The following is a 22,271-nucleotide window of genomic DNA, read 5'->3' on the forward strand; positions in this document are numbered from 1 at the left end:
GGCATTTTGTTCATTTGCTGCTGCCAAGAATGACATTAAGAAAATAATTTCTGTGCTTGGTTGTATTGATTTGCTAAATTATCTCTGACTACCTGATAAAATACACAAGATAGTATTTTCTAAGAAATCTTTGAGAAGTCCAAAAGTGAGCTCATGGAATAAAGCACATCTCATGTCCTTCCCTGAAGGCCCTCAGAAGGTGACATGACATTTATATGTGGATTAAAGCAAAGCCCAAGAAATACTGCAATCTTAAAAAAGAAATAAGTTGGGCTTCTGAAAGCCTGTGGCAGGTAACTATAATCCTGATTAGATCCAACCACCAGCAAACGCTCATTGGAGGGGATACTGCTGTCAAACATCAAGCTTTACACATGCTGAAGGGAGGCAGCCAGCCTCATTTTTTCCAGTAACCACTGCAGGCACGGCATCTGGGGACAGGGATTAAGGGCTCTTTCAGGGTCAAAAACATATTTGGGAGCTGAAAAATAAGTTTTGCTTTGAAAACAAAAAGAAATCTGCAACAAGGAAAAGAACGGATGTTTATCAAATACCTACAAAAGAAGATATGTCAACTAGTCAACTGCACTTGAGATTGGTATATTTCAATGCATCTGATAAGCTCAGGGATGGATTTTCCAAAACTAAAACAATCTCTGTGGGACAAAAATCTAAAAATGGCCCTAAAAGAGGCTCTACAGTCTCAAAAAACAAAGGTAATCTTTGAAAGATTAAAGGCTCTTTGAGCCTTAAATTATGGTTCTTTTTTATGTTCCTATGGAATTCTTTAGTTTTTATGTGTCTGTTAAAGAGATTTAGGCCTTTTTACCTTTGTGTTTTACCCCATCTATTTCAAATTCCCAGATAAATTCCTCTTTCCCCCATTTCCTCACCTAATCATAATAGAATATTTTTTGAGCAAGCCCTTACTGTATTAGCAAAGTGTGGGGTGCTATCATATTGTCTGTTGCCCCAGCCCATCCCATTTGCTACCTACCCTGCTCCAAGCTACTCTGTGCCTCTGGGAGGCTGACTCCTAGAGGAGTCCTCCTTGGCCCTCTGGCTTCTCATCTGGTTCAGCCAATGGGAAGTGCTTTAAGGAGAGAAGTTGGAGTATTCATTCCCCCTGCTTCCTCCTTGCCTGGCCATGGTTTGAACTTGCCTTCCTCTACTTGTGACCATGCCTTCCTCTACTTGTGGCCGTGCTCTTGTGACCCTTCTCCTCCAGATTCTTTCTTTGGTTCCAGGAACTGCTCCTTTCCCCAGTGTTTTTAGTTAGTGCTTTGGACTGTTGCTATCTCCAGGATTCTTCGGCAGCCCCCATTAGTTTTCATTACCCTGCTATGCCTTGTAATAATCCCTTCACTAAACTCTCTTCAGTTATTCTTTTGAGGTGCATGTACTTCCTGCCCTGACTGCGACCTGGCTTACTCACATAAAGACAACATTAACAACTTCTCTCTTTTTCTTAAGCTAAACTAAGTCAAACATTTACCTTCATTGCTAAGTTATAGTTTCCATTTCCAATTGACTTCTTCCTTACCCAGCTTCTTCCCTACAGGCAGCACGTATTTTTAACATCATGTTCAGACTTCTGTTCATTTCTTCCTCCTCTCTGTTGTTCTCTCCCTCTTTTCTTTCCTTCTCAAGTGTTTTTTGAGTATGTTCCATGTACCAAGAACTATAAAAGATACAGATGATGTAAGGCCGTTTGCTGAGATATTAGTTAGAAAGACAAGAGAGTTATGTAACAATGCAAGGACAGACAATAAAAGGTTAAGGGCCAGAATGATAAGAAACACTAAGTGCTCAGAAATTCAGAGGTGCAAGAGAACAGTGCAGAGTGAAACAAAGGCACAACTCCTCATGGAGAGGATCACTTAGGTTGGGTGTTTTTATTTCTTTTTACAAAAGAATTGAAGCATTTCAGTAAAAGCACATAAAATATGATAAAAGAGAAATGGAAATAAAAAATGCCTTTGAGAGAAAATAGAAACAGAGTAGAAAACTAAAGCCATGCCAAATAACAACATAAGTTCACAATCCACAAAGGCCACTATATTTGCTGTAGTTGATCTTTAGGTTGGTGATGAGCTTCTTTAAAGTTAAAGAAAAAAGAAAGTTATAATTCAAAATATAGAGTAGAAAGCATACCAATTCCTGGGGCACATGCAATTTTCTAATGCTAAATTTGTAAAATGTATAATGTACAGCTTTATCGAGTAGGCACTAAGGGAGGTACCTACCAAAAGTCCTTAACAATGTACCTGTAGTAGATATAGTGACTTAATTTGATATGTTGATATTTTCAGTGCAAGTTTTAAACAAAAGTTCAGGGCATACCAAAAAGCAATTCACTGAATGCAACTGAATGAAAGGCTAAGGAAATATAACCCAAGTTTAAAAAATTAAGAAAAGGAGTGAGGCTCTAACCTGATCCATGGTAGGATTTAGATCCAAATGATCAAAATCGAAACCAAAATATGACTGCAATCCTGGTGTTCTGTGTGCTTGATTGTGAAGTGATTGACATTATCTTTAAGGGTTTTTACTGAAATTCACATTTCCTGATATAATGTAAAGGTTTCCACATTTTCTCACTGTCCTTAATGACAACAATCACGACTTTATGCTTACCAAGTAGTTTATATTTTTGAAAGTAAATTCAGTTCTCATTTGATAATTACATTCTTGGATTGTAGAATATTGGTGTTAGGATGGTCCTTAGAGAAACTGAAAGGATTGTCCTTTGCTAATGTGTAAAAGGAGCAGGCAGACATCCTGTGGAAGGTCAAGGTGAAGTACAAGTATGTCCCCCTGAATGTTGGAACATGCTGCTACATGCAAAGGTTGAAGGCACCAGCTACACATTATTTTTGATGAGGTCATGGTATAAAAAAGACCTTTGAAGAGGAAGCCATGTCATGTATTCATGTCGGAACCAGTGTAGCCACGTTGACTCCCTCATGCCTCTGTTTCTAAGATTTTCACCTGAAGACTTTAGTGGATAATATGAGTATGAGAAGAAATTAGCATTAAAAAAAGAAATTCAGTGGATGAATCGGTTTAAGCATTTCATTTTTAAGTTTCCTAGGGTGAGAACTCTGTGCATACCAATGAAATAAATCCAGTAGGGTGCAAGTTTTTACATAATAGACCTTTGGCAGTGAAAGATTTAACCTGTAGGTTTGACACATTGTGGATAACACTATAGAGTCATAGCATTTAGTTTTGAGGAAGTGTGAATTTGAATTACATGTATTATATATGATATGGTTTGGCTCTGTGTCCCAACCCAACTCTCTTCTTGTAGCTCCCATAATTCCCACATGTTGTGGGAGGGGCTTGGTGGGAGATGATTGAATCATGGAGGCGGGTCTTTCCTGCGCTGTTCTTGTGGTAATGAATAAGTCTCACGAGATCTAATGGTTTTAAAAACAGGAGTTTCCCTGCACAAGCTCTCTCTCTCTCTGCCTGCTGCCATCCATGAAGATGTGACTTTCTCCTCCCTGTCTTCCACCATGATTGTGAGGACTCTCTAGCCATATGGAACTGTAAGTCCATTAAATCTCTTTCTTTTGTAAATTGCCCAGTCTTGAGTATGTCTTTATTAGCATCATGAAAATGAACAAATACAGTACATCGGTACCAGAAGTGCGGTGCTGCTCAAAAGTTACCCAAAAATGTGGAAACGACTTTGGAACTTGGTAACAGGCAGAGGCTGGAACAGTTTGGAGTACTCAAAAGAAGACAGGAAAATGTGGGAAAGTTTGGAACGCCCTAGAGACTTGTTGAAAGGCTTTGACCAAAATGCTAATAATGATAAGAACAATGAAATTCAGACTGAGGAGGTCTTAGATGGAGATGAAGAACTTGTTGGGAACTGCAACAAAGGTGACTCTTTTTATGTTTTAGCAAAGAGACTGGTGGCATTTTGCCCCTGTCCTAGAGAATTGTGGAACTTTGAACTTAAGGGAGATGATTTAGGGTATTTGGCAGAAGAAATTTCTAAGCAGCAAAGCATTCAAGAGGTGACTTGGGTGCTGTTAAGACCATTCAGTTTTAAAAGGGAAACAGAGCATAGAAGTTCAGAAAATTTGCAGCCTGAAGATGGGATAGAAAAGAAAACCCATTTTCTGAGGAGAAATTTAAGCTGACTGCAGAAATTTGCATAAGTAACGAGGAGCCAAATGTTAATCACCAAGACAATGGGGGAAAATATCACCAGGGTATGTCAGAGACCTTTGTGGCAGTCCCTCCCATTCAGGCCCAGAGGCCTAGGAGGAAAAAGTGGGTTTATGGGCCAGGCCCAAGGTTCCTCCCTCTGCTGTGTACAGTCTAGGGACTTGGTGCCCTGTGTCCCAGTGCTCCAGCCATGTCTAAAAGGGGCCAAGGTACAGCTCATGCTGTGGTTTCAGAGGGTACAAGCCCCCAGGTGTTGGCAGCTTCCACATGGTGCTGAAACTGCGGGTGCACAGAAGTCAAGAATTGAGGTTTGGGAACCTCCACCTAGATTTCAGGGGGTATATGGGAATGCCTGGATGTCCAGGCAGAAGTTTGCAGCAGGGGTGGAGCCCTCATGGAGAACCTCTGCTAAAGCAGTGCTGAAGAGAAATGTGGGGTTGGAGTCCCCACACTCAGTCCCTACTAGGGCACTTCCTGGTAAAGCTGTGAGAAGAGAGTCACCATCCTCCAGACCCCAGAATGGTAGATCCACTAACACCTTGCATTGTGTGCCTGGAAAAGCTGTAGATACTCAATACCAGCCCGTGAAGACAGCCAGGAGGGAGGCTGTATCTTGCAAAGCTACAGGGGCAGAGCTACTCAAGACCATGGGAACCCATCTCTTGCATCAGTGTGACCCAGATGTGAGACATGGAGTCAAAGGAGATCATTTTGAAGCTTTAAGATTTGACTGCCCTGCTTGATTTTAGACTTGTGTGGGGCCTGTAGCTCCTATGTATTGGCCAATTTCTCCTATTTGGAATGGCTGTATTTACCCAATGCCTGTATCCCCATTGTATCTAGGAAGTAACTAACTTGCTTTTGATTTTACTGGCTCAGAGGCAGAAGGGACTTGCCTTGTCTCAGATGAGACTTTGGACTGTGGACTTTTGAGTTAATGCTGAAGTGAGTGAAGACTTTGGGGGACTTTTAGGAAGGCATGATTGGTTTTGAAATGTGAAGACGTGGGATTTGCGAGGGGCCGGTGCAGGATAATATGGTTTGGCTCTGTGTCCCCACCCAAATCTCATCTTGAATTGTACTCCCATAATTCCCATGTGTTGTTGGGGGGACCTGGTGGGAAATAAATGAATCATGGGGGGTGAGTCTTTCCCATGCTGTTCTTATGATAGTGAATAAGTCTCACTATATCTGATTTTTTTAAAATGTGAGTTTCCCTGCACAAGCTCTTTCGCTCTCTGCCTGCTGCCATCCATGTAATATTGACTTGCTCCTCCTTGGCTTCCACCATGATTGTGAGGACTCCCCAGTCATGTGGAACTGTAAGTCCATTAAACCTATTTCTTTTGTAAATTGCCCAGTCTCGTGTATGTCTTTACCAGCAGAATGCAAATAGACTAATACAATATATTATCTAGCTGTGTACCAAAGCTAATCCTTTACCTAATACATGAATCTATAGTGGACAAGGGATGCATTAATGTGTGGATTTTGTTCTTTGCTTTTGCAATGCAGAATTACATTAAATGATGAAAACCATTCGTTCTAGGAATTTGTAATATTAATAGGAGATTTAAACTAAAGACAATATAATTGTCTACCAATAGAGAGTATTATACGCTGACACAATAGACTATTAGGAAGCTTTTAAAAAATAACTATAATATTGAAAAGGAACTTGCCTTACCAGAAATAGCTTACTATACAACTACAGCAACCAAAGTATTGGCATAGTAATATAAAATATAAAAATAAATTAGTAAAAATAATAGAGAGTCTAGAAACAGATCCAAGAAAATATGAAGAATTAATCTGTAATGGCTTAGTTCATAATGGTGCTGGCATAATTGAATATTTATTCAAAAGAAGGTACCTCATACCATGTAACATAAATCCCCAAAGTAAAAGGAACATGATAAAATATTATGACAATATGTAAGATAATATTTGTGGAACCTCACAGGTGGGAGAAACTATTTGAAGCAACACTGAACACTCAGATGTCATAATGAAAAGACCAAACACTTACCAAATAAATAATTTTGAATGGCACAATCTACTTTGGTCAAATTAAAAAGACTTGAGAAAAATATTCGTGTTGCACCTGCAGTAAAGGATTGGATACTGCAAAATATAAAAGTATGAGTATAAAAAATATTTATTTTAGTATTGTTTAAAGGGGATAAAATGGACAACCTGAATTTTAATCAGTGAGGAAATGCTTGAATTATTTGTGGTATAACCATGATATCCATAGCACCCAGCAATTAAGGATAATGAGTTAGACCCATATATTGCCCCAGAAAGATGGCCATGACAGTAGGAGAAAAAGCAAGTTGCAGAGTGATATACAATGAATATTATTCTCAATCACAGCAATCTGCTCATTTTAATCATATTTCTTTTTGCTTTTTGTGTATTTGTTTTGCCATTTTCCTGATTATTATATGACTCTTCTATTGGTCTATAAACTTCAATAAGGAAGCATTAAAGTCTGTTAAGTTCACCTTTAAAACTCTGGCTCCTGGTACAGTGGTGTGCTAGATAGAAGATGCTCATTGAACATTTATTTAATGAAAATTTATAGTAAACTTCTGGAAAGATACACAAAAACTGTTAAAAGTGACTTCTTTGAGATAGATGCATGTAGGGCTTAGATGAAAACTTAATTTTCACCTTTGACCTGAATTTGAATTTTCACCATGAACATGTATTACTCTCTCTTAAAAAAACTTCTATTACAATAATGTATCCAAAACTAGTGTAGAATTAAAAATATAAGGCAAAACTTATAAATTCTATTTAGTAAAAACATAAATAACAAACAGAAACTTTTTCCATGAAATGCATCTCTCCCTGCAAGATTTTGTTTTGTGGATAAAAGTGATCAAAAGCTGGAGCGATCTAAGAAGTGGAAATCATATACAACATACAGGGGGATAAAATAACTGGAAAGAAGCCTAGTACACTGAAGTGTTAGTTATGTTATTTGGGTGCAATGAACATGTATTGCTTTTATAAAGAGCAAATGAAATTCAAACACAGACAAAAACCAGGTGCAATGATCATTAACATAAATAAAATAGTTGGGGGTGAAAAAGGAGCCTTCTGGAAAATTCTTTCTTTGCTATTGTTGCTGTGTCTTCCTCTCCTGAACTTGACTCTTAATTTCCCAAGCCCTGTGAAACCTCTGTTCCAGTTGTTTCACAGAGTGCCTCTGCCCTCTCCTTGCCTTAACTGAAATGCATGTTTCCCCTTGGCAGCCTCACCCAGTGGAAACTACTCAGTGCCCACACAGCCAAGTGCTGATTTTTCTCCAGCTTCCATTATCACCTCCAGATGTTTACTTTTTTATTTCTAAACAAAGTCTATTCTTCCTTTGAAGCTAAAGATTCTTTAGCTACCACTTTCTACCTACCTTCTCCAGGCTTTCAGGGTGTTTTCTTTAAGGGCTTTCTCAAAATTTCCTGAAGACATCAGCATCAGCACCCCTAGTGTAAGCCTTGCAAACACCCTGAGGGACTCCCACATCCATGTGTAACCACACTAGAGGAAAATGATGGATAGCACAGTTTCTAAGTCAGACAGACTTTGGATTAAATCCCAGATGTGCCAGTTATTAGCAAAATGACCTTGGATTAATCATTGAAGCTTCATTTCTTCCTCGTAAAATGGGAATACTCACTTCTTCATAGTGAATATTCTCCTTTACCGTTGTTTTGGTTTCATTAACTAGGTTTTGTAAGTTCTTATTTGATTCTTTACTTTTACAAATAGTTTTAGATACTAGTAATTTTTTTTCATAGCACATTTTATAACAAATGCTCAATGTAGAAGCTATTGCTGGTTATTGTCATTATTTGAGTAGCTCTTTCTACGCCTTTAGCCACAAAGGTCCTGCCTGGCACATCTGAAATGGCATTCATTTCTTCTTTCCCATTTCAACACTTTACCACTGTGACCATACTTTGGGTCTTGCTCTCTTCAGGTCTTTCCTCTGTGGAGTTGCTTCTCTTCTAACATCAACAGAGAAGTTAAAGATACATCTGTTTTTGTCAGTATTATCATGAGTAGGGCTTAAACATTTACTCTCTAACCATATACCTATGCTTATCTGTTTTCCTCCAGTGTCAGGGGAAAATGGGTCTATTCCTCTTCAAGGCTAGACCAATATTCAGGATCCTTCTACTCTTGTTTCTTCCAAGACACACACTATTCACACTATTCCATATAATATGTTTCACTTCCCCTGTCTAGAAGCTTCTTCCCCTTACCAGCCACTCCACTTGATACATTGTTTTCCCATTTAATTATAACTGAGTTTATTGCTGTATTAATTTCTTTATTTCTTATTGCTATGTCTAAATGTTTGTTTCCTTCCAAATTCATGTTGAAATCTAACCCTGAAGGTGATGGTTTTAAGAGATGGGGCCTTTGGCAAGTGATTAGGTTATGAGGGTTTTGCCCTCATGAATGGGATTCGTACCCTTATGAAAGAGGCTTAAAAGAGCTCCTTTTGTTCTTCTGCTATGTGAGGTCATAGCAAGAAAGCCTTTTCTATGAGAAAAGTGCCCTTGTTAGATATACAATCTGCTGGTGGCTTGATCTTGAACTTCCCAGCCTTCAGAACTGTAAGCAATAAATTTCTATTGTTTATAAACTACCCAGGGTAAGGTAAGTTGCTAGAGCAGCCTGAATAGACTAAGACACCTATTCTTTCTGAACCCTCATTCAGCTTCTTTTCTCATTGTCCTTGCACTACTCACATTGTGTTTTCCATTGCCTTTCTTATTTCCAAATCCAATAGGCAGAGGTTTTTCAAAACTTTTTTGCAACATTTTTGGTTGTCACTTATTCATCCAGTGGATGCTTAAAAATTGTATTTTCATAATGCATAATAGTAAGTGATGTGTTAGGAAACTCTTCAAATAAATTCACTTAAAGGAAAACTATTTGTGTTGAGTGATTGAAAAGTCAATGAGTTCATAGCACTAAACTTGAACTATTTCTCAGGTTATATCTTCCTTTGGCCTTGGCTTTTTGACAAAACATAGCCAGGAAGAATCACCCAAGATTATAATTTTTCTGCATCCCATCACTTTCACCAGTTCACGTAGTTTTGTACTTCATCTTTCTAGAAGCTCTCTCCAAACTTGAATTCCATGGCACCAGACTCTCTGGACTCATACAGTTCTGACTTATTCTCCTCCTGCTGGTCTTGATCAGGTTCTACCTCTTCTTACTCTTGTGTTTTCCTGGTGTTAGTTCATCTCCTTTCAAGGCTTCAACCACATTTGGATCACTTCAAGACGATTATATCTGCCCCTTTCATCACTCATGTGCTCCAGACTCACATTTCACTCTTACTGGGTATCTCCAAGAGAATCTAAAACTTAAAACACCCAGATTTAACTCCTTATAAATGTGTCCTTTTTCTGGATTTTTACATCTGAGTTAATAACATCACAATCTATTCAATCACCTAAGTGAGAACTCTGGGAGTTTTTCTTAATGTTTTTTCCTCCTTATTACCTGCCTCTGAGATGTCAATAAATTCTTTTAATTCTACCACCTAAAAATAGCTTGAATCTTTGTAATCTTGTTTATTGCTACTGCCATTTCCAGGTCCTCATTTCTCACTTATTCTGTTGGATTTAGCCTCTTAACCGTTTGTTTGTGCCTCCAATCTAAAGTCTACCTCAAAGACCAATAAGCACTCCATGATAAAAATTTCAGAAAATTTCCCTGATTTAAATCTTCAGCAAGTCTTGGGAGCCCTACATCACCCAAGATACTGATCGAGTCTATTATCCTCCACTCTGGACTTTTTGGTCCTGTTTTGATTTTGCCCAGCCCATTGCCTTTTTATGGCACTGACTAGAAAAATGATCGACACATAGTAGCTCTTGGTATGGGCTAAAATGTGAACCCTCCAAAATTCATATGTTGAAATTCTAACTCCTAGTGCCTCACACTGTGACTGTGTTTTGAGATTAGGTCTTTAAAGAGATGATTAAGTTAAAATGAGCTCATTAGGGTGGGCCCTAACCCAATATGACTGGTGTCCTTATAAGAACAAGAAATAGGACCAGGACTGGTGGCTCATGCCTGTCATCCCAACACTTTGAGAGATGGAGGTGGGCAGATTGCTGGAGACCAGGAGTTCAACACCAGCCTGGGTAACATAGCAAGATCTTGTCTGTCTTAAAAAACAAAAACAAAAAATCCTGGGCATGGTGGCATTCACCTGTAGATCCAGCTACTCAGGAGGCTGAGGTGGGAGGATCACTTGAACCTGGAAGAGTGAGGCTGCAGTGAGCCATGATCACAACACTGAACTCCAGCCTGAGTGACAGAGTGAGATTCTATCTCCAAAAATAAAGAAAAAAAAAAAAAGAACAAGAGATTAAGACAAAACAGGAACAGAGGAAAGGCCATGTGGAGACAGGAGGAAGATGGAAGTGAAGGAGAGAAGCCTCAGAAGAAATGAGCTCTGTTGGCACTTTGATCTTCACACTTCAAGTATTCAGGACTGTGAGAAAATAAATTTCAGTAAGTTTAAGTTGCTCAGTCTGTAGTGCATTGTTATGGCAGTGCTAGCAAACTAATGATGTGCTCAATAACGTATATATGAAGGACATGAACAACTTTATCAGATAAATATGATGACAATTTGAGCTTTTGGTGACCGACTTTCTCAGAATCCCTGAATCATATTTTAAGGAAATGAGAGTGGAGCAGGCTGGAGAGGACAGGACTTTCTAATTGCTTATTACCATATCTCAGCAGCAAGAAACTGCTCATCTCTAGGCCTTCACTTTGGATCTAAGTGTTAATGTGTACTCTTCCATTTAAAATGAGGAAACTTTAGCAACAGTTTCACCTTTGGCAAATTCTTTGTCAAAACGAAGGAACACTTATCACCTGTAATGTGAATCTTTGTCTCCCCGCATCTCTGTTGATAGACTGTGATTTGGGGATGCCTGCAGTATACTCGTCCTTCAGTATCCTTGTGGGATTGGCTCCAGGAACCCCTAATCCCCAGCGGATACCAAAATATGTGGCTGCTCAAGTTCCTTATATAAAATAGCATAGTATTTGCATTTAACCTATGCACATCCTCACATATGATTTAAATCATCTCTAGATTCCTTATAATACCAAATACAATGTAAGTGCTATGTAAATAGTTATGCTGTATTTTTTATTTGTATTTTTTTATTTTGGGGTTTTTCTTTTTTTGAATATTTTTGATATGCATTTAGTTGAATTCATGGATGTAGAACATGTGAGTAGGGAGAGGCAACTGTGTTATTAACCCATCAAAGACTACATTCATTAGAGGTTAGTTGAGTAACAACTATTATAAGAGCATATGTAAGTTTAAAAAACAATAAGCTTTGAAAAAGATAAAAGTAGGTCCTGGCATCCAGAAGCTGGCCTTTGTAATAAGTGGTGAGCCAATATTGATGCATTATTACTAAAGTTCATAATATACATTAGGGTTCATTATTGTTTTGTACATTTGGTGGGTTTCAACTGATGTTTAATGACACATATCCACCACTGCAGTATCATACACAGTGGCTTCAATGCCCTAAACATCCTCTGTACTCCACTTATTCATCTTCCCCTTCCTTCTCTCCCTAAACCCTGGCAATCACTGGTTTCTTATTGTCTCCGTACTTTCTTTTCCAGAATACCATGTAGTTGGAGTCATACAGTATGTAGCCTTTTCAGATTAACTTCTTTCACTTAGCAATATGCATTTAAGATTCCTTAGTGTCTTTTTATGCCTTAGTAGCATATTTCTTATTGCCTAAGATTCCATTGTATGTATGTATCTCAGTTTGTTTATCCCTTCACCTGTTAAAGGACATCTTGTTTGCTTCTAAGTTTTTGCCATTATGAATAAAGCTGCTATAAACATCTACATGCAGGTTTTGTGTGGACACAAGTTTTCAGCTCATTTGGGTAAATACCAAGGAAACTAATTGTTGGATTGTATGACAAGAGTATGTTCAGTTTGGGGGGCACCCAAGATGGCCGAATAGGAAGAGCTCCAGCCTCCAGCTCCCAGCATGAGCAACACAGAAGACAGGTGATTTCTGCATTTTCAACTGAGGTACCAGGTTCATCTCACTGGGGCATGTTGGACAGTCAGTGCCAGTCAGTGGGTGCAGCCCAACCAGCGAGAGCTAAAGCAGGGTAAGGCATTGCCTCACCTGGGAAGCACAAGGGGGAAGAGAATTCCTTTTCCTAGACAAGGGAAACTGAGACACACAACACCTGGAAAATCGGGTAACTCCCACCCTAATACTGTGCTTTACCAAGGGTCTTAGCAAACGGCACACCAGGAGATTATATCCCATACCTGGCCCAGAGGGTCCCACACTCACAGAGCCTCCCTCATTGCTAGCACAGCAGTCTGAGATCTAACTGCAAGGCAGCAGCGAGGCTGGGGGAAGGGCACCCACCATTGCTGAGGCTTAAGTAGGTAAACAAAGCCACTGGGAAGCTTGAACTGGGTGGAGCCCACTGCAGCTCAAGGAGGCCTGCCTGCCTCTTTAGACTCCACCGTGGGGGCAGGGCATAGATAAACAAAAAGTAGCAGAAACCTCTGCAGATGTAAATGTCCCTGTCTGACAACTTTGAAGAGAGCAGTGGTTCTCCCAGCATGGAGACTGAGATCTGAGAACGGACAGACTGCCTGCTCAAGTGGGTCCCTGACTCCTGAGTAGCCTAACTGGGAGACATCCCCCAGTAGGTGCAGTCTGATACCTCACACCTCACACGGCTGGGTACACCTCTGAGACGAAGCTTCCAGAGCAAGAATCAGACAGCAACACTTACTGTTCAGCAATATTCTATCTTCTGCAGCCTCCGCTGCTGACACCCAGGCAAACAGGGTCTGGAGTGGACTTCCAGCAAACTCCAACAGACCTGCAGCTGAGGGTCCTGACTGTTAGAAGGAAAACTAACAAACAGAAAGGATACCCACACCAAAACCCCATCAGTGCATCACCATCATCAAAGACCAAAGGCAGATAAAACCACAAAGATGGGGAAAAAGCAGTGCAGAAAAGCTGGAAATTCAAAAAACTGGAGCGCATCTCCCTCTCCAAAGGAACACAGCTCACTGCCAGCAATGGAACAAAGCTGTACAGAGAATGACTTTGATGAGTTGAGAGAAGGCTTCAGTTGATCAAACTTCTCAGAGCTAAAGGAGGAACTATGTACCCAGTGCAAAGAAACTAAAAACCTTGAAAAAAGAACGGAATAATGGATAACTAGAACAATCAATGCAGAGAAGTCCATAAATGAACTGATAGAGATGAAAACCATGACACAAGAACTATGTGAAATATACACAAGCTTCAGTAACCAACTCGAACAACTGGAAGATGGAGTATCAGTGATTGAAGATCAAATGAATGAAATGAAGCAAGAAGAGAAGTTTAGAGAAAAAAGAGTAAAAAGAAATGAACCAAGCCTCCAAGAAATATGGGATTATGTGAAAAGACCAAATCTGCATCTGATTGGTGTGTCTGAAAGTGACAGGGAGAATGGAACCAAGTTGGAAAACACTCTGCAGGATATTATCCAGGAGAACTTCCCCAACCTAGCAAGGTTGGCCTAGCAGGCCAACATTCAAATTCAGGAAATACAGAAAACGTCACAAAGATACTGCTTCAGAAGAGCAACTCCAAGACACGTAATTGTCAGATTCACCAAGTTGAAATGAAGGGAAAAATGTTAAGGGCAGCCAGAGAGAAAGGTCGGGTTACCCACTAAGGGAAGCCCATCAGACTAACAGCGGATCTCTCAGCAGAAACTCTACAAGCCAGAAGAGAGTGGGGGCCAATATTCAACATTCTTAAAGAAAAGAATTTTCAGAATTTCATATCCAGTCAAACTAAGTTTCATAAGTGAAGGAGAAATAAAATCTTTTACAGACAAGCAAATGCTAAGAGATTTTGCCACTACCAGGCCTGCCTTACAAGAGCTCCTGAAGGAAGCACTAAACATGGAAAGGAACAACCAGTAGCAGCCACTGCAAAAACATGCCAAATTGTAAAGACCATCAAAGCTAGGAAGAAACGGTATCAACTAACGAGCAAAATAACCAGCTAATATCATAATTACAGGATCAAATCCACACATAACAGTATTAACTCTAAATGTAAATGGGCTAAATGCTCCAATTAAAAGACACAGAATGGCAAATTGGATAAAGAGTCAAGACCCATCAGTTTGCTGTATTCAGGAGACCCATCTCACATGCAGAGACACACATAGGCTCAAAATAAAGGGATGGAGGGAGATCTACCAAGCAAATGGAAAACAAAAAAAGGCAGGGGTTGCAATCCTAGTCTCTGATAAAACAGACTTTAAACCAACAAAGATCAAAAGAGACAAAGAAGGCCATTACATTGTGGTAAAGGGATCAATTCAACAAGAAGAGCTAACCTTCCTAAATATATATGCACCCAATACAGGAGCACCCAGATTCACAAAGCAAGTCCTTAGAGACTTACAAAGAGACTTAGACTCCCACACAATAATAATGTCAACATGAGACAGAACAATGAGACAGAAAGTTAACAAGGATATCCAGGAATTGAACTCAACTCTGCACTAAGAGGACCTAATAGACATCTACAGAACACTCCACCACAAATCAACAGAATGTACATTCTTCTCAGCACCACATTGCACTTATTCCAAAATTGATGACACAGTTGAAGTAAAGCACTCCTCAGCAAATGTAAAAGGACAGAAATTATATCTCTCAGACCACAGTGCACTCAAACTAGAACTCAGAACCAAGAAACTCAATCAAAACCACTCAATGACATGGAAACTGAACAACCTGCTCCTGAATGACTACTGGGTACATAATGAAATGAAGGCAGAAATAAAGATGTTCTTTGAAACCAATGAGAACAAAGATACAACATACCAGAATCTCTGGGACACATTTAAAGCAGTGTGTACAGGGAAATTTATAGCACTAAAAGCCCACAAGAGAAAGCAGGAAAGATCTAAAATTGACACCCTAACATCACAATTAAAAGAACTAGAGAAGCAAGAGCAAACACATTCAAAAGCTAGCAGAAGGCAAGAAATAACTAAGATCAGAGCAGACCTGAAGGAGCTAGAAATACAAAAACCCTTCAAAAAATCAATGAATCCAGGAGCTGGTTTGTTTTGAAAAGATCAACAAAATTGATAGACCGCTAGCAAGACTAAGAAAGAAGAAAAGAGAGAAGAATCAAATAGATGCAATAAAAAATATTAAAGGGGATATCACCACCGACCCCACAGAAATATAAACTACTATCAGAGAATACTGGAAGCATTTCCTTTGAAAACTGGCACAAGACAGGGATGCCCTCTCTCACCACTCCTATTCAACGTAGTGTTGGAAGTTCTGGCTAGGGCAATCAGGCAAGAGAAAGAAATCAAGGGTATTCAGTTAGGAAAAGAAGAAGTCAACTTGTCCTTGTTTGCAGATGACATGATTGTATATTTAGAAAACCCTATCATCTCAGCCCAAAATCTCCTTAAGCTGATAAGCAACTTCAGCAAAGTCTCAGGATACAAAATCAATGTGCAAAAATCACAAGCATTCTTATACACCAATGACAGACAAACAGAGAGCCAAATCATGAGTGAACTCCCATTCACAATAGCTTCAAAAAGAATAAAATACCTAGGAATCCAACTTACAAGGGATGTAAAGGACCTCTTCAAGGAGAACTACAAACCACTGCTCAGTGAAGTAAAAGAGGACACAAACAAATGGAAGAACATACCATGCTCATGGATAGGAAGAATCAATATTGTGAAAATGGCCATATTGCCCAAGGTAATTTACAGATTCCATGCCATCCCCATTAAGCTACCAATGACTTTCTTCACAGAATTGGAAAATCTGCTTTAAAGTTCATACAGAACCAAAAAAGAGCCCGCATTGCCTAGACAATCCTAAGCCAAAAGAACAAAGCTGGAGGCATCATGCTACCTGACTTCAAACTATACTACAAGGCTACAGTAACTAAAACAGCATGGTACTGCTACCAAAACAGACATATAGACCAATGGAACAGAACAGAGCCCTCAGAAATAATACCATACATCTACAGCCATCTGATCTTTGACAAACCTCACAAAAGCAAGAAATGGGGAAAGGATTCCCTATTTAATGAATGGTGCTGGGAAAATTGGCTAGCCATAAGTAGAAAGCTGAAACCGGATCCTTTCCTTACTTCTTATACGAAAATTAATTCAGGATGGATTAGATACTTAAACGTTAGACCTAAAACCATAAAAACCCTAGAAGAAAACCTATGTAATTCCATTCAGGACATAGGCATGGGCAAGGACTTTGTGTCTAAAACACCAAAAGCAATGGCAACAAAAGCCCAAATTGACAAATGGGATCTAATTAAACTAAAGAACTTCTGCACAGCAAAAGAAACTACCATCAGAGTGAACAGGCAACCTACAGAATGGGAGAAAATTTTTGCAATCCATTCATCTGACAAAGGGCTAATATCCAGAACCTACCAAGAACTCAAACAAGTTTACAGGAAAAAAACAAGCCCATCGAAAAGTGGGCAAAGGATATGAACAGACACTTCTCAAAAGGAGACATTCATACAGCCAACAGACACATGAAAAAATGCTCATCATCACTCGCCATCAGAGAAATGCAAATCAAAAACCACAATGAGATACCATCTCACACCAGTTAGAATGGCAATCATTTTTTTTTTTTTTTTTTTTTTTTTTTTGAGACGGAGTCTCACTCTGTCACCCAGGCTGGAGTGCAGTGGCCGGATCTCAGCTCACTGCAAGCTCCGCCTCCTGGGTTCACGCCATTCTCCTGCCTCAGCCTCCCGAGTAGCTGGGACTACAGGCGCCCGCCGCCTCGCCTGGCTAGTTTTTTGTATTTTTTAGTAGAGACGGGGTTTCACCGGGTTAGCCAGGATGGTCTTGATCTCCTGACCTCGTGATCCGCCCGTCTTGGCCTCCCAAAGGGCTGGGATTACAGGCTTGAGCCATCGCGCCCGGCCAGAATGGCAATCATTAAAAAGTCAGGAAACAACAGGTGCTGGAGAGGATGTGGAGAAATAGGAACACTTTTACACTGTTGGCGGGACTGTAAACTAGTTCAACCATTGTGGAAAACTGTGACGATTCCCCAAGGATCTAGAACTAGAAATACCATTTGACCCAGCCATCCCATTACTGGGTATATACCCAAAGGATGATAAATCATGCTGCTATAAAGACACATGTACACGTATGTTTATTGCGGCACTATTTGCGATAGCAAAGACTTGGAATCAACCCAAATGTCCATCGGTGACAGACTGGATTAAGAAAATGTGGCATATATACACCATGGAATACTATGCAGCCATAAAAAACGATGAGTTTGTGTCCTTTGTAGGGATGTGGATGAAGCTGGAAATCATCATTCTCAGCAAACTATCGCAAGAACAGAAAACCAAACACCGCATGTTCTCACTGATAGGTGGGAATTGAACAATGAGATCACTTGGACACAGGAAGGGGAACATCACACACTGGGGCCTATTGTGGGCAGAGGGGAGAGGGGAGGGATAGCATTAGAAGATATACCTAATGTAAATGATGAGTTAATGGGTGCAGCACACCAACATGGCACATGTACACAAACCTGCACGTTGTGCACATGTACCCTAGAACTTAAAGTATAATAAAATAAATTTAAAAAAATAAAGAGTAAGTTCAGTTTTGTAAGAAACTGCCAAACTGTCTTTCAAAGTGGCTGTGCCGTTTTGCTTTCCCACCAGCAGTGAGTGAGAGTTCCTGGTGCTTCACATCCTCACCAGCATTTGGCTTTGTCAGTGCTTTGGATTTTAGTCATTCTAATAGGTATGTACTCTGACCCATTTTTTTTACCATAATAAAATAAGTACTTCGGGATAATTAGGGTGTATTCCACAATAAGAAGAGAATGAGGGAAATACAACAATAACTTTAAATTTGGCTCCTGGGTGGTAGGCCAGGCTCATTCTCTGAGTAAATCATTGGTTTTCATATTCTAGCCTTCTAGGATGAGATTAAAATCTGCACCTAAGAGAAACAAGGAATGAGAACTTTGGGTTATTCATTAAGGTTATATCTGCACATTAGATGTCTAATGTAATTACAATTTTACAGTAATAGCTCTAAAAGTAGAAAGGACAATAAAATATGTAATATCCACACGGGTTATGGATATTTCCACATATGAATATTTATACTTAGAAATGGGATAACCTCCACAAAAGAGTTTTAGTTCCTGCCCCTTTACCTAAGTGGACAACTGGTCCCTGCTAGTACTTTTTTCATACTTCTAATACTTTTTTTCCTCTGTTGTATTTTTGGGCAAAAACTTTTGTTTGTGTTTAGTTTCTGTCTGAAATGTGCCACATGTTTCTTTCTTTAAGACAAAAGGGTGCACATTGTCTTGTGAATAAGTATTTCTTTCATTGATGTATTGTGTACCTGAGAACATGGCCTCAAATATAAGAATTTAGCTGAAACTACTGTTGGTGGAACAACAGATCTTTCCTACTTTATTACTCTTAGGACAGAAGTACTTCCTAGAATCAGAAAGATTCATGCTTTTTTCCTGTGGATAATATAGAAAAACACAGAGTTAGGAAACACAGTATATTCTTCTGAAAATAAAGACAAAACCACATGGTCTACTTCAGTATCTCCAGGTACCACTTAGAAGTCATCTTTGAACCAAGTGACACATAGTCCTAACCTTCTGGACAGTGTGCAGTGTGGAAGCAGATCTCATCCTTCCTGGAAGTTGACAGGTCTAACACTTTCTAGGAATCTTAGAATTTTGCCTCATACTAAAAGGTAAAGGAAATTTGAAGTTGCTAATATAAGATACACATGAGCAATATATTCTTTCTTCTTTCTTTCTCTTTCTTTTCCTTCCTTCCTTCCTTCCTTCCTCTTTCTCTTTCTTTCTTTTCTCTTTCTTTTTCTTTCTTTTTTCTTTCTTTCTTTCTTTCTCTCTGTCTTCCTTCCTTCCTCCCTTCCCTTCCCTTCCCTTCCCTTCCCTTTCCTTTCTTCTGTCTCTCTTTTCTCTCTCTCTATCTCTCCCTCCTCTCTCCTTCCCTCCCTCCTTCCCTCCCTTCCTTTTTTCTATGGAGTCTCATTCTGTTGCCTAGGCTGGGGTGCAGTGGCACAAATTCCACTCGCTGCAACCTGCTTCTCCCAGGTTCAAGTGATTCTCCTGCCTCAGCCTCCTGAGTAGCTGGGATTACAGGCACCCACCACCATGCCTGGCTAATTTTTGTATTTTTAGTAGAGACGAGATTTCACTATGTTGGTCAGGCTGGTCCCAAACTCCTGACCTCAGGTGATCCACCCACCTCAGTCTCCCAAAGTGCTGGGATTACAGGTGTGAGCCGCTGCGCCTGGCCCACATATGCAATATTTTCAATATGCTCGTTTTCAGAAGTCTTTCTAAACAATGTCAAAGTTTTTTTTACTGCATTCTTACCACCTCCTAATGTTTAGCAATTATCAATATTCCCCTGACTGGAAAACCAAAAGCAAAAGTAAAAACAAAAACAAAACCCATAAAGATGACTTTTTAAAATTCTAAGTTCCAGGATACATGTGCAGCATGTGCAGGTTTGTTACATAGGTAAACATGTGCCATGGTGGTTTGCTGTACCTATCAACCCATCACCTAAGTATTAAGCCTCACATGCATTAGCTATTCATCTTGATGTTCTCCCTCCCCCAACCCTCAACAGGCCACAGGGTGTGTTGTTCCCCTCCCTGTGTCCATCTGTTCTGATTGTTCAACTGCCACTTATAAGTGAGAACATGTGGTGTTTGGTTTTCTGTTCCTTTGTTAGCTTCCTGAAGATAATGGCTTCCAGTTCCATCCATGTTCCTGCAAAGGACATGATCTCATTCCTTTTTATGGCTGCATAGTATTCCATGGTGTATATGTACCACATTTTCTTCATCCAGTCTATCATTGATGGGTGTTTGGGTTGATTTCATGTTTTTGCTATTGTGAATAGTGCTGCAGTGAACATATGTGGGCATGTATTTTTATAACAGAATGACTTATATTCTTTTGGGTATATACCCAGTAATGGGATTGCTGGGCCAAATGGTATTTCTCATCCTATATCTTCGAGGAATTGCCACACTGTCTTTCACAATGGTTGAACTAATTTACACTTCCCAAAACAGTGTAAAAGCATTCGTAAAGGTGACTTTTATCAAGACTCTTGAATAGAGTCATCTTGTGAAATTCCACTTTCCTCACATATAAGGGAGAAAGAAGGGCAGATAGAAGGAGGAACTTGTTCTTAAGCTACTACATTACCATGCTTTACTGGAGATCTGTCTGAGTAAGAGTTTCCAAAGTGAAAAAGCTACATTCTTGGAGACTATTCTAGAAACAAATTTAAACAGAAGTAATAAAGATGACATTTTGAACTATGCATGTAGCCATTGATTGCAAGTGTACTTAGGGGCCTCTTTGTCAAAAAATTATAACCTCCACAATTTTTTTTCTGTCAAATTCCAGAATATGGACTTCAGTCTGTTGAATTTTGCAGGCTTTTATTTGATATGTTTACTTGAATATCATCATTATCATTTTGCTGGTATGTCAGGGCAATGGTATGTCAGGAATTTTAGCTCTCATAACAAATTTATTCAACTAATTAAAACGATTTACTAATCCACCCAGGACAACTAATCCATTTAAGAAGAAGAACAAAAATAAGAAAAAGTTTCAATAATTAAGAAACAGTAAAATTGCTTTGTGAAGACCACGCTATTTGCTGGATTTTATTTTCTAAATTGTACTGACAAAACACCAACATGTAATCTTGACCAAGCTTATGCTATCTTGCTTCCTTAAATAGTGGTTCTCAACCAGGGATGATTTTCTGCCAGGGGATATTTGGCAACATTTGGAGACACTGTGGTTGTTACATCTGAGGGTGGAGGTGCTAATGACATCTAGTGGGTAGAGGCCATAAATGCTGCTAAACATCCTACGATGTATAGGACAACCCCCAAAAAACATATAATTATCTGGTCCCAAATGTCAACCTTGTATCAAGGTTGAAAAATCCTGCTTAAGAGAAATACAGGATGAATATCACATTTTCCTCATATTTAAATACTTTTCATACATAGACAGCTATCTCATGAAACATTCATCTCAAAACCCAAGCAAAATACAGTTTTTTTATGTAGAACACTTTCTGGTCAACGTACACACAAATTGAATGGTTTTTGAAAAGCATTCTACTGCATTAAAGGACATAGTGGAAGATATTTATTGAATATATTTATTAAGCTTCACTCACTAAGTAAAGCACACCACTGATACCTCCTCCTGCTTATCTGATACAGAAAAGGACATTAAGACATCATTTCCTGCAGTTTATGTTCCATAACATGGCAGTTGATTAGAAAGATGTAGTTACTTCTGTTTGAAAATGTAGCTGCTGCTCTGCCCTCTGGCTCACTTTGAAAATTTGTGGTTCTGAAAGCTCAAAGTACTATTTTTACTCTTCGTATTTGGCTCTGACCTGTGTAGCTATGTTCCTGCTTCTTGTTTCCCTTGGTTTGGCCACACTGGTGGAGAGTGGGGCTGTGGTGTGTTTTTTAAGGTTGGCGGAGGGGTTGCAGTTACTCAGACAAGATTCTGATAAGTTCACGTTCAGGGTGGTTTTGGCTGAAAACTAAAATTTATAATTTTACAAATCAGATTATCCTTTTAGATATGTAGTTTTATGAAACATATTATCTCTTCCTATGAAAACAGAAACATGGCAAATAATATCTGAATATTGTTGGGCATTTAAAAATATTTTTATACAGGCTCAAGCTTAATTTGGAAAAAAATTGTGAACTATATGCTATTTGCAATTACTTTACATGCAATAAAGTAATTTTTACCTGAGAATGAGATCTAAAGTATTAATAGATTAAATTGAAATGAAAGAATTTTTTTTAAAAAAATTAATTTATATGAGCTGTTC

General features: G+C 39.2%; 1 protein-coding gene and 1 long non-coding RNA gene across 7 annotated transcripts in view; both read right to left on the reverse strand.

Moving 5' to 3' along the window:
- Nucleotides 1-1,474: 1,474 nt before the first annotated feature.
- The window catches only part of CCDC141 (coiled-coil domain containing 141), a 247,151-nt gene continuing 226,354 nt past the window's right edge, over nt 1,475-22,271 (reverse strand). For 5 of the 6 annotated variants that reach the window (XM_077957276.1, XM_028830891.2, XM_077957281.1 and 2 more), the window contains one exon: nt 1,496-1,681. The gene's annotated coding sequence lies outside the window, so the exon portion shown is untranslated. Of the gene's footprint in view, nt 1,682-22,271 lie in introns of all 6 variants that reach the window. The other variant, XM_077957279.1, reaches the window with a different exon arrangement.
- LOC144333428 (uncharacterized) lies at nt 11,384-16,971 on the reverse strand. Its single transcript, XR_013402067.1, has 2 exons — nt 14,346-16,971; nt 11,384-14,295 (listed from the first exon to the last, which is right to left on the reverse strand). It is a non-coding gene; the product is annotated as an uncharacterized LOC144333428 (long non-coding RNA).

Source organism: Macaca mulatta, chromosome 12 (genome assembly GCF_049350105.2).
Source record: "Macaca mulatta isolate MMU2019108-1 chromosome 12, T2T-MMU8v2.0, whole genome shotgun sequence".
Taxonomy (NCBI): Eukaryota; Metazoa; Chordata; class Mammalia; order Primates; family Cercopithecidae; genus Macaca; species Macaca mulatta.